Genomic DNA, 12168 nt, shown 5'->3' on the forward strand with positions numbered 1-12168 from the left:
TTCTCCTCCAGATCCACTCCTCCTGCTGTTTCCCTTCAGAAAAGAGCAGGCCTCCCAAGGATACCAACTTAACATAGCATAACAAGTTACAATCAGACTAGGCACAAATCTTTATATTAAGGCTGGATGTGGCAACCCAATAGGAGCAAAAGGGTCTCAAGACTAGGCAAAAGAGTCAGAGACACCCCCTACTCCCACTGTTAGGGATCCCACAAGAAAGCTCAGGGAATCTCATGGAAAAGGGGGAGGAAAGAGTATATGAGCCAGAGGAGTTGAAGACACCACAAGAACATGGCCCATAGAATCAACTAAGCAGAGCTCATAGGGGCTCATTGATACTGAAGTGATAGCAGGGACCTTGCATGGGACTGTACTAGGTCCTCTGTATATATGCTATGGTTGTGTTAAGGGCTTTTTGATCTCAGAGACTTCTCCAACTGCTGGTTAAGCATAGTGATACATGTGTACAATGCTAGGGGTGCTGAGCCAGGACTTCTACAAGTACACTGCCAACTCACGCTAGGTAGGAAGTTCTAGACCAGCCTATATTACTTAGTGAGACACTGGTGCAAAACACAAAATAGAACAAAAAAGCAAAGAGGGCATGGTGCCACACACGTATCTGCTATTTCAAGGGGTCATACTTCAAGGTCATATACTTTTTATTAGTTAGTACTCCCAAGCTAAATTTTCATACTAATGAAAGCAAGAATGTGACAAGAATCAGAGAGCAAAGTACCTTACAGTGATAGGAAGAGGAGAAAAGGCAGAACATAACAGAAAATGAGGTCTTGGACTGGGAATAGAGCACAGTGGTAGAGCTCCTGCTTAGCATATTCAAGGCCCTGGGTTTCATCCTCAAAGCCACACACAAAAAATAATTCTCTGTAATCATGAATATGGGAATGAAATAAAAACAATTAGATCCTATTTTGTAATTTGCTAAGGTCTTTACCACGTGGCAGCAAGGATCTAAAGCATAAGACCTAGTTTCTGTTACTAAGGTTGATTGTACGTGCGTTCCTGGAGATCAAAATTGGGACCTCCCATATGCTAGGCAAGTGCTTTACCATTGAACTATGTTCCAAGTCCTGAGATTAACATTTAATTGGCCTTACATGTGCATCACACACACACACACACACACACACACACACACACACACACACACACTCACACACACACCACACCAGACCATAAACCATGAGGTGAATGCTTTATATTGTGACATAAAATAAAATGTGCATTTTATTAAATTCTGGGAATGAAACAGTGCCACGGTGTGGTTCCTGTACTGAGTTTCACAAAGCATATGTGGAGCTCTTCATTTTAGAGCAGAGGAGATGTTATTGAAAATATGAATTAATTTACCAGGAAACACAAAGATAGGGAAGAAAATGAAAGCTGTCCATCTTTGTCATCTCAGATAGAGAAGGAGATGAATGAATGACATTTCTGGATAAATGTGAAATAGTCAGAAATACCAGGTGAAATCAGGCCTTTAGGATATCTATACATTCTACATATATGAACTAGTAAAAAATATAGATGGAGTTGGAAAGTCAGTGGTTGGGAAAAAGAATCTGTAGATCCTTAGGAATTTCCTATCTCATTATAGAAAACTGAATCCTGCTTGGGAGGAAGAAAAGGGCCCGTTTTGTCTTGGAATTTCCTCAGGGTCTAGAATAGTGTATGGCTATTAGTCGTTCACTTAATGTCTTATGCAAAGCCCAAACAGTTTTTTCATTTTCTAGACGTGCTGTAACAAAAGAACAGACTATCTGGTTTAAAATAATCAAAAGATACTATCTCACAGTTTTTCAGGCCAGAAGTTCAAACGCCAGCTGCTGTCAGGACCAGGCTTGCACTGGAGCTTCTAGAAGAGAACTCTTCCTTGAATTTTCCAGCTTCTGGTAGCCCCAGGTGTTCTTTGACTTGTGGTACCATTACTCCATCTGCCTGTATTATCCCATGACCATCTGCCTTCCGGATGTCTCCGTCTCCATATGGTTTTCTCCCCTTTGGAGTTCTGTCATATCATCTAAGAAGTACAGCAGCCATATTTAGGTGAGGGGATCACTGCAATGACTTCATCTTGAGTTAATGACCTGAAAGTTCCTATTTCCAAATGAGTTAATATCACAGGTACTGGGATTTAATGCTTCAACATATCTTTGTAAGGAACACAATTCAACCCACATCAGGACCCAAATAATAGCATCTCCAGATTCCCAAGTTGGCAGAACAGAGACTTTGTCTAGACCTAGCTTCAAGCTTGGTGTTTACCATGGTGGTGCTCTTACTCAATCTCACTTACTTTATTTTTCTGAGAAAGATCTCTGTACAGTTGATCTTTTAAGTCATGTTTCCAAACTTTTAATCCACTTGTTCACTTGTGTGCCCACTACCCTTCTGTAAGGCTTGTTTATGTTTTTAAATGTTCCCTTTAAATTTTTTTCAAGGTGACTATGTTTTCTACTTTATAAATCTTTGAGTAAGGAAAAGTAGGGCTCTTGAGGAAGCAGGAAGGACTCCCAAGCTGATGGAGGGCAGGGAGAAATTTTTAGCCCTACCCCCTTGATTTACAAGGCTCAGCTAGTAGATATGCACTGCCTGAGATCCAGCTATTTTTCATCTCACTAGTTTCTCTAGGGTGCGATCAGCATCCCTCCTTCCACAAAGTCAAAATCTAACTATGGCTTCATCTGAGCCTCTCTCTGGTTCCAGATTACTGAGTGATAAGAGAGGATTAGAGCAATGTTTCTTCTCTACCTGGGCTCCATACTGACTGAAATCCACACATTGTAGAATGTCTGTTGGGCTTCTGTTAGTTTACTGTAATTCTAAACTTGACCACTAAGTCGGTGACTTGTAAAAATGGAGATGCTTTTCTCCCACAGGATTGAACACCAAAATCCAAAGCAAGGTTCTAGCGGAGTCAAGGTCTCTCAGGGAGCATTTATGTTCCTTGCCTCTTCCAGCTTGTGGTGGCTGCCAGCATTTCTTGATCTGTAGCTTTATCAGTTCCATCTCGGCCTCTTCCTTCATTGCCTCCTCCATGTCTGCTTTAACTATGTGATTAAGGACACTTGCTGCTTGCTTTAGAACCCACCTGGAAAAACCAAGACGATCTCCTCATTTTAAGATTCAGAATTGATGACATCTGTGAAGGCTTTTTTTCCCCAGTTACATCATGTTCACAGATTCTGGTGATTATGCTGTGAATACACCTTTTGGGAAGCCATTATTCAATCCATTACAGTGTTGTTTTTCTTGGGGAGGTTCCATTAATTTTGCCAGATTCTCAAGATTCTGTAAATCAAAGAAAAATTTGAAATTATCTCTAAGTGCCTTCATTTAAAAAATTATTTTATTTATTTATTTATTTATTTATTTATTTATTTATTTATTTATTTATTTATTTATTTGTTTGTTCATTCAAGGGAGAGTTGTATGAATGCCTCAGTACTCCTGTGGATTTGCCATAGCCAAAGATACTCCTGGAGTAACATTTAAAAAACATTGCTAATATCTATGTAGTGATTCCTTTAAATGTTTGTGAAACACACAATTAAAATATTAATAGAAATAGCTGAATTTAATCCACCTCAAAATGTTATGTGAGGCTTTCTTTGATTAGCATTCATTGAAATATTTAGGGACTGAATGTTTTCAGCATGCTTTGTACTGTGTAGCTCGACAAGAAATAGAAATGGCCCAGACAATCAGTCTATATCACGGGCCTGCCAGAGTGCAAACCTCACTGTGCTTCTCAGAAGAATTTAAAGTTTTCAACTTACAGTGTAGTACGACCTGAGACACTCTGCAGGTTTCTGAATCAGCTCATTATTTGTTTAGTGCCCTACCATTTGTTTGACATTATGTAGACACAAGGCTCTATTGAATGAGGGGAGTGTGTTAGCTGGTAGGTCATAACTGGGGGCTTGGAATTACAATCCAAACAACCTGTCACACATTTCAGTCACACGTAGCAGCAATATAATTCTGTTGCTTTGGAAATAGTTAAAAGCTAATTTTACAATAAGAAGACAAGCTATTGAAAACAGAGAGGGGTGGGGTTGTTGTGTGATTGACAGACTGTCATTAGTACTTGACAGATGGCCATGATTGTTTTTCTAACAGGAAAATGGGTGATTCTTAAAAGCAATTTTAGATTCCTTTTTACATTTTTTTAAAAGAAAGACTCTCTCATCAGCCTTTCTGTGTAGTGTCAGTGAATGAACTGTTTCCTCTAAAGTCCTGCACACTGCCTTGCAACCTTCAATGGCAGAGCAATATATCACAAACATTTGGATGTGGAAAGGGAAATAGGCAGAAATAATCATTTAGGTCAGATGGGATTTTCAATGCATCTGTTTATACAGCATGGGTCCTAGAGAAGACGGTTGCATTTTAGGGAATATTTTACCCTGATGATGAACTGTAAGACAGTGAGTCACTTTCATAGTCTGACATTTCACTGTAAAAGTACTTGAGAGCAGGTGCATCACTTTCACAGTCTGCTTATATCCTGAAGCAAGTCAGAGGTACCTTGTATGATAAAACATAGGATGTATTGGATGATGGGCTCTTTGTGGGACTACCTTAAAATGGAAACTTGCATTTTTCAACTTGTTATAGAATTTAGTGCAGTCACGATAATGGGCCGTTTGGGCACTAGAGAATGGGAATGACATAATCTAATTAAAATGCCTATGGTATTACATCTACACAATGCCATAGTCACTTTTTCTACAATCAAAACTATTCACTTTCATGCATTACTATATTACCATTAAGGTTCACAGATTTGATTTTTTTCCCCAACTCAGAAACAAGTTTCCCATATAAACAATGTTATAAATTTTAAGCCTATCTGCAAGCCAGAGTACCTATGACTACTTTATCCATAATATGCTTAAAGTATGGCACAATAACATTTACACACACACACACACACACACACACACACACACACACACACAACTCAGTTTTGCATACGAGAAAACTATTACCATTTTTTCTTTCCTGTGTGATTTTCCCCACAGCTGTGCCATACTCCGACCTCCCATCCTTTTTCAGGCAAGCCTAGTCAAAACTATCACTCTGCTCTCAGAGTTAGAAGTGAGCTCTTCCATGTGTGTAAGGGAACAAGAAGTCAGGCTTTTAAGGCATTAGAGGCTGGCAACGCCTTGTCTTGTCTTTTCCACCCTTGGATATCGGTCTGAGTTTTGCCAAGACAACACAGAACTTCATTTTTGTTGTTGTTGTCATGTTCTGCCTTTTTGAGGTAGAGTCTTGTTTGAGAGCCCAGGGTGGCCTTGAACTCATGATCCTCCTTCTTCTGTCTACTCAGGGCGAGGATTATAGGTATGTGCTACATGCCAGCAATGCAGAGCTTCTTTAAGGCTTTTTATTGATGGCACTGGTGGAAATACAGGTATAAAAACCTCTCTGGTCTATGCTACACTTTCTATATGTTCATTTACTCCCTCAAAGTACAGGCGTAAATCCAGTTACTAGGTAGCTGGACTGTGCTCTGAACTTTTTCTTTTTTCCACAAACAAGAATGAGCCCTTCAGGTCCTTTCAGTCTACCGAAGGATTCAACCATATAAACAAACCTTTGCAATGTGACATGGTACCTACAGTGATGGAGTGCTTTAACCACATAGAGAAGGAGGACAAAAGAGTCAGTGTTCTGCTTAGTCAAAAAGCTCCTCAGAGCAGACACTAAAGCCTGATTATGAAGGATGAGCTGCTCAGAAGGCAGACCAGGGACTATGAGAAGACATTTTAGGCTGAGACAAGAATAATGAAATATCACATTCAGAAAAATAAGAGCTATTTGGTGTGGCTTGATAGAGGCTCAAAATAGGGCAGTGTGAAAAGGTGAGGTTAGATAAGGGGTTTAGGTAAAGAGCCTTGCATGTCATGGTAGAAGACAGGTTTATCCTGTCGTTTTTAGGGAGAAATGTTGTGCTTAGATTCGCCATGTTAGTTTCATTTGGAAAATAGATTGAATGGGAGGAGAGTGAAGAGAAAGTTCCTCAATAAAAGGATAAGAGAAAGAAATATAATTTACTAAAATATGCTTCGCCATTTTTAGCTATTTCTAAATGTACAATTCAGTAATCTTGCACACAGCCGTTGTTGCACAATCCATTTCCAGAAGGCTTTTCATCTTACAAAGGTAAGACTCTGTACCCATTAAACATTAACTTCCCACTTCCTCCTCCTCACATTCCCTGACAACCACCATTCTACTTCCCGTTTCTGTGAATATTCTGTCTACCTCGTGAAAGTGGAATCATTTATTTATGGCTGACTTATTTAGTTGTTTTTAATTTTTATATTAAAAGTAATTCATGCTTATAGATTAACAGTATCAAATAACACTCAAATGTGTAATATGGAAAGTGAAATCACAGAATGGATGGTAGATTTGTGAAAGATATTTCAGTTTATTAACATAATTGATTTCATTGCCTACTAATCCTTTGTTATATAATCACTGACGATTAGTTAATGTCATGAAGAGTGAGACCTGGGAAGGTGCACCTGAATGAATGAGCAAACAGGAGTCTACTACAGGACACTAGATGTCTAATCTTTGGCTCAGAATAAGGCAGTGGGATGCTTTAGCTATGTGACTCCAAAGTTCACAGACTTTCCTTGATCATACTCTTTCATGATGAGTACATGCTTATCAAGCTTTCTTTGAGGTAACTGAAGAAGTTTTGAGCTAAATGTAGTAGAGCACACCTTTAATCCCAGAACTTAGGAGGCAGAGGCACATAGATCTCTGTGAATTTCAGGGCAATCAGGGCTACATAGACAGGCCTTGTCTAAAAAGGAAAAAACAAGATGCTAGAAGCATCTGACAGTGGCTTGATCCTCAAGTATGTATTGGTGGTACACTTATTCCTAAAGACAGCATTACACAGCACCCCCCCCCCCATCTTCAGGCTCTTGCATTCTTCCTGCCTCCTCTTCTGAGATGCTCCCTGAGTTTTAATTGGTTTATGTGTGCATGGGGAGGATGTAATCTTAGGTTTGCACCACTATGCCTGATTTTATGTGGTGCTAGGGATTGAACCCAGGGCTTTGTGAAAGTACCATGCCAACTGATCTCCATCCCCAACCTGTAATCATTATATTTCACAAAAAGGCTTACCTCAATTCCAAATCAATAATTCCAAAATCTTTAAGACTATACACAAGACCAGCATTTCCATTTCTGTTTCTCAGTTCTGTCCCACAGTTCCATAACTATCACTGAGGCGTCAGTGTTTTCACTGGCCAGCATTGAGTAATACGTATTATCGATGACTCCCTAAACTTTGTTTCAGCTTTCCTTAGTGTCTGACAGAGACACAAATTGATACAAATTTGGAAGAAAAATGAGGAGAAAACTACCTTTCAGACTGAACAGACACAGTGACATTAGTTGTTGTATGAACTATTCCTGGGTAGATGTGAACAGGTCTCAGATATGGAACCTACAACAGACCAAAGAAATTATTACACCCAAGTATAGCTTAGCAAACTAATAAGTTCAATTGGAATTACTTACAAGAGGATGGATGAAGAGTTATCAACATAATGGGGGCAATTTATGGGTGATCACCTACCCCACTAAAAACAAGTCCTCCTACAAGAAACACTATCCTTAAAGAGTAGTGGGTCTCCATAAGCCTCCCCTTCCATGATGGACCATTAGTGGGCCCAATATCGTGCACATCTGCAGGTATTCATTGCTGCTAAGAAGTGGTCAATGGCCATGTCGTGCCCGGAGGTCAGCATTCCACTACACTAAGTCAGAAACTTTATGCTTTGTAATAGCCCTGAAGCTTCTTACTCATTTATGAAAATTGTATTTCATTAGAAAAAATGGGAACAGCATGATATTTTGAATGTACTTGGACAATAATGCAATTAAAAAAATATTTTCACTCCATTGAATAGAACATCACATTCTGTACAGATTTGCGGCAGCATCAATTCAATGAAGAGCTCTAAAAATACCCATTCAACCTTTTGACCATCAGATTTCTCATCTTATAAGTAATTCAGATTTTATCTACACAGGATCACACCATGCTCACAAAAATATATTGAACATTACCCTGCCTTTTTAGGTTTCATGGATATTACCAACAGTAAAAATGAAACTTATTATATAATGGCAAGACTACAAACCTTAGAATTAGATGTTAAGTATGCTTAAATTTCTTCTGCAAATTACCATTTGTCACATCTTAGAAATTTATTTAAAATAAAGTACTGATATCTATCTAAATAGAGCTATTTTTAACAATACATATAAAGTACCCAAATAATACACTGTGCATATCATGACAATGATAGAATCATTGGCTGAATATTTTATATATGCTAATTATTTTAAGAACTTGATATACATTACATAATTTGATATATTCAAAACTGTTTTGTATACAGACCTTCCTAATTCTGGATTTGATCACAGAAATCGGGGCTACACTGTCATCCTTGAAATTGGATTATCTCCAAATAGGAGCTATAAATATGCAATGTTGGGAAAATGGTTTTCTTCCTACTTTTCCTTTACTTCTATCTTAGTTATGGTTTCTATTGCCGTGAAGAGACACCATGACCATGGCAACTCTTATAAAGGAAAACATTTAATTGGGGCTGGCTTATAGATTTCAGAGGTTTAGTGCATTATCCTCATGGTGGGAAGCATGGTAGCATGCAGGCAGACATGGTGCTGGAGAAGGAGTTGAGAGTTCTACATCTTGATCGGTGGGCAAAAGGAAGAGAGAGTGATAAGCACTTCTGCACGTGCTTAGCTTGAGCTGCAGAAACTTTAAAGCTCAGCCCCAGTGACACGCTTCCTCCAACAAGGCCACACCTCCTAATAGTGTCACTCCCTATGAGTCTGTGGGAGCCATTTTTATTCAAACCATGGTATCTATTAACCCCCAAATTTGTGACTTATCTCCTGGATTAGGAAGGTTTACCTGTGACACTTTACTTATTCATTTCTACATTTTTGAGCAATGACTGCTTTTCCAGACCTGCCATGGCATATCATAGTCATTAGTCATTATATATCTAACAAGAACAATTTATTTTACATTGACTGTTCTTCACTTTTGAATCTCACAGTCTCAACCTTCATTGTAGATGATTTGATGACAAAGATTCTAACAGTATCAAATCCCTTCAGCAAGTGATATTCTGAAGTAAACTTAGTTCTAGGTGATGCTAAATCCATGAAGAATATCTCAGTAGATATCTGGTTTTTTTTTTTTTTTTTGTTTTGTTTTTTTGTTTTTTGAGACAGGGTTTCTCTGTGTAGCTTTGCGCCTTTCCTGGAATTCGCTTTGTAGACCAGGCTGGCCTCGAACTCACAGAGATTCACCTGCCTCTGCCTCCCGAGTGCTGGGATTAAAGGCGTGCGCCACCACCGCCCGGCCTCAGTAGATATCTGAAACTAAATATTTTCACTGTGAAAATTATATTACAACACAAATTTATGGACCCTGCAGTTGATGATGTCTTGGTTTTCCTTTGGGGACTTGTAGTCAGAAGTTTTTCTGTGTCCCTCCCGCCCTGCAGTTGCTCGGACAAGTAAACGCACAGAGGCTGATATTATTTACAAACTGTATGGCCTAGTGGCTCAGGCTTCTCACTAGCTAGCTCTTATAACTTAAATTAACCAATTTCTATTAATCTCTGTTTTGCCACATGTTCTGTGGCTTACTGGTCTGCTGGCATGTTGTTCTTGGGTGGCAGACTGGCATCTCTACTCTGCCTCTCTTTTCTCCTTTCCCTATCTTTCTTGGATCTTCTTGCTTGGCCCCATCCTTCCCTGCCATAGGCCAATGCAGCTTTATTTATTAACCAGTGGCAGTAACACATATTTACAGTGTACAGAAGGACATCCCACTTACTGTACTTCATCTTTTCAAATTGTGTGAGTCTAACAAGGCTCATCACAAAGGTCTACCTTACATGCTACAAGAATGTACTTCTCACCCAGGTCCTTCTAAAAATGGAACTCTGTTTCTCTAACAACCTAGATAGTTCTGGACTAAGTCATTTGGCAAATCTTAGCAAGAACACAATCTTTCTTTGAAAATACTGATATTGAGTTAAAGGAAACAACCTTGCTTATTAGGACATAAATATAGATGAATAAAGGAAGCCATAAGTAGTTATCATTTCTTCCACAGGGAAGAACTATCTTAGTTGAGGGCAATTATCTCAGGAAATAGAATAATGGTGAAAGGAGGATAGTACAATTCAGATCTATCTTGGACTACCTACTTAAATGAAGCACTTTCCCATTTATCTCCAAGAGAACTTGATTTGGATTTCTGCCAATTTCAAACAGGCTTTCCATAACTGCCACTGTTTAACTGGTTACTTTCAATGTGATTGCCTGGTTCTCTCCTTGACTCCAGTAGGTTTTGTGTTCCAGCAACTTTTCTTCCTTTTGTGTAAGCAGGACAATACATATGTCTTTTTATTGTATACTACCAGTGGGTATTAATCTAGACCCCAAATGACAGTGGGATAGAAAGTTTTGAAACAATCCAGTGAGAAAATGGGTCTTCAACACCAGGGTAATTAGAAGGAAAGCAGATGAAGTTTATAATAAATCAGTAGGGCAGCCTAATAGGAGATATAACAGTAGGGACATCCAGAGGTGAATGGAATGATATATACAAAGTAAGAATAAAAAGATGAAGTTGAGAATAATTTACAATAAAAAAATAGATTTTGAAGTCTCTCTAGCTAGTCTAGTTATGACTAGTCAACGATAACTTTATGAGTGGCTATATATAGTTAGTTAGTTACTGTTTTAGTTTCTTTTCCTCTTGCTGTGTTAAATACCTTGACAAAAACAAGGGAGAAAGGATTTATTGAGCTCACAGTTCCAGGTTACAGTTTATCATGGCAGAGAAATCTTGATAGGTAGCTTGATGGAGCTGGTCACATTATATTCGTAATCAGGATCAGAGTACAATTAATTGAATGCATGCTAGTGCTTAACATGTCTTACCATTATGTATAATCCAAAATTCTTTCCACAGTCAAGACAACTCTACTAATATCAAATAATGCAGCCAAGAAAATCCCTCACAGACATTCTCAGAGCCTAAAGTTAATTTAGGCCATCCTTCGTAGGTGTGCCCATAGACTTGACTCCTAGTTTTTGAGTTCACAAGGAATACTAAGCATCAAAATCATAGTAATTCAAATAAATAAACAAATAAGGAGATAGATAGATAAATAAATTAATTAATAAACAAATAAGACTTTAGTATTTCATGGAATGTATGATTGTGATCAGTGATGCATACTCATTTTGTTTTAGTTTTGTTGTTAGCTAGCTCTCAGTTAACTACATAAACTCTTTATCCATCTCTAGCTTTCTGTAGTTCTCACTTGCTATTTGTATGGACCCTCCAAAAGACTCAAGTGTTGATGACTTGGTTCCCAATGCATGAGCACTCAGAGGTGGGTTTCTGGGGAAGTGATTGAATTATGAATATTCTAACTACATTGATGGTGGGTTCAAAATTTGATGATATTCTTTGGAGGCTGCAGAATCAGAATGTTGTTCCTAGTCAAAAGATGTAGTTCTCTGGGGCTTGCCCTCGGAAGTAAGTATAGTCCTTGTCTGGGGTTTCTTCTTCTCTCACTCACTTTTCCTTGGGTAGTGTCAATTGAGAAAATGTTCTTCTCTGTCTTTGTACCACAGTGTTATGCTTTACTATGACCACAAAACAATACAGCCTGCCAATCATATAGACTGAGACCTCTGAAACCATGAGCCAAAATAAATCTTTTCCCTTTTCAAATAGTTCGTCTCAAGAAGTGAGACTAAACAACTAGGTAGCATATTATTCCAACAGGAGATAAATAAAATTTCAAAAGAATAAATATTTTCATATTTTAATTCACTCTGGTTATCCTAGTTATCTCTACTTAACAAAATAGAAAATCCTATTTATCAATAGTTAATCAAAAAAGAAGTGAAATCCTAGAGTTGAAATAAAAGTATCATGAGGTGAGTGTGTTAGCATATACCTGCAATCCTACCACTTAGGAGGAGGATGTAGGAAGATGAATGTGTTCAAGGTCAGCCTTAGCTACCTAGCAAGTGAGAGGC

The 12168-nt window shown here is 38.4% G+C and overlaps 1 long non-coding RNA gene across 1 annotated transcript; it reads right to left on the bottom strand.

The window, feature by feature from the left end:
* On the bottom strand, window positions 1-7777 carry LOC131899523 (uncharacterized). Its single transcript, XR_009376094.1, has 3 exons — window positions 7634-7777; window positions 7419-7501; window positions 1-3312 (listed from the first exon to the last, which is right to left on the bottom strand). It is a non-coding gene; the product is annotated as an uncharacterized LOC131899523 (long non-coding RNA).
* Window positions 7778-12168: the final 4391 nt, after the last annotated feature.

The sequence above is a fragment of the Peromyscus eremicus genome, chromosome X (genome assembly GCF_949786415.1).
Source record: "Peromyscus eremicus chromosome X, PerEre_H2_v1, whole genome shotgun sequence".
NCBI classification, from domain to species: Eukaryota; Metazoa; Chordata; class Mammalia; order Rodentia; family Cricetidae; genus Peromyscus; species Peromyscus eremicus.